The sequence below is a fragment of the Branchiostoma floridae genome, chromosome 3 (genome assembly GCF_000003815.2).
Source record: "Branchiostoma floridae strain S238N-H82 chromosome 3, Bfl_VNyyK, whole genome shotgun sequence".
Taxonomy (NCBI): domain Eukaryota; kingdom Metazoa; phylum Chordata; class Leptocardii; order Amphioxiformes; family Branchiostomatidae; genus Branchiostoma; species Branchiostoma floridae.
In genome coordinates this window covers 16,412,211-16,413,390 of record NC_049981.1, presented here as the reverse complement: position 1 = coordinate 16,413,390, position 1,180 = coordinate 16,412,211, and positions in this window count along the sequence as shown.

Sequence of the window (1,180 nt, the reverse complement as noted above, 5' to 3'; positions counted from 1 at the left end):
CGTTAGGGTTCCTGTTAGGGTTAGGGCTAGGGTTAGGGTAAGGGGTTCGTGGTAGAAGAATTGTTTCCGAGGAATTGTGTTTTTTGGTCATAATTCGGTCTGAAATGGATAGAAAACATGCAAATTTCGACCATTTTTCTGAGAGTGCTTAGGATTAGTATTAAGGTTAGGGTTCCTGTTAGGGTTAGGGCTAGGGTTAGGGTAAGGGGTTCGTGGTAGAAAAATTGTTTCCGAGGAATTGTGTTTTTTGGTCATAATTCGGTCTGAAATGGATAGAAAACATGCAAATTTCGACCATTTTTCTGAGAGTGCCTAGGATTAGTATTAGGGTTAGGGTTCCTGTTAGGGTTAGGGCTAGGGTTAGGGTAAGGGGTTCGTGGTAGAAAAATTGTTTCCGAGGAATTGTGTTTTTTGGTCATAATTCGGTCTGAAATGGATAGAAAACATGCAAATTTCGACCATTTTTCTGAGAGTGCTTAGGATTAGTATTAGGGTTAGGGTTCCTGTTAGGGTTAGGGCTAGGGTTAGGGTAAGGGGTTCGTGGTAGAAAAATTGTTTCCGAGGAATTGTGTTTTTTGGTCATAATTCGGTCTGAAATGGATAGAATGTACCGATGATTTCATCATCATCATCATCGGTCGGCTGCGACGCAGGCGACTGTAAGTTTCTTCCAAGACCTTCTGTCGGCAGCTAGATGACTGATGATTTACAATAAATGAAACAAACTGAGAAGGAATAACCAGGGTTTAAAAAAAGGTTTATCATTTCTCAACATATTTTTTTTTAAATTTCAACATGATGACATCAGTTTTCTTGTTCTTAATCTGTACATTTATACTATTGATGTCCTGTTTTCAATAAATCGAACTGTTTCAGTGTTGTATGATTTACACTAAAAGCGTGGCATGATAAAACAATTTATGGTGAACAAGCTACATGACAGATTTAAGAAAAAGGAACAAGACAAACGGGTATAATTCGGGCTGAGTGACTGTACAGTGACCAAAATGGGATTTGTTTACAGCCTTGATTTTATTCTTTGAATGTTATGTAAGACGTAAAAGGATGACTTTAAAGATACCAAAATACACTATACGTCAAAAGATTCGTTCTCTATCTCTGACATTCGTTGAAACTTTTGTTAGCTCATAAAAAGATGCTGACATCTGAGTTTTTCGTC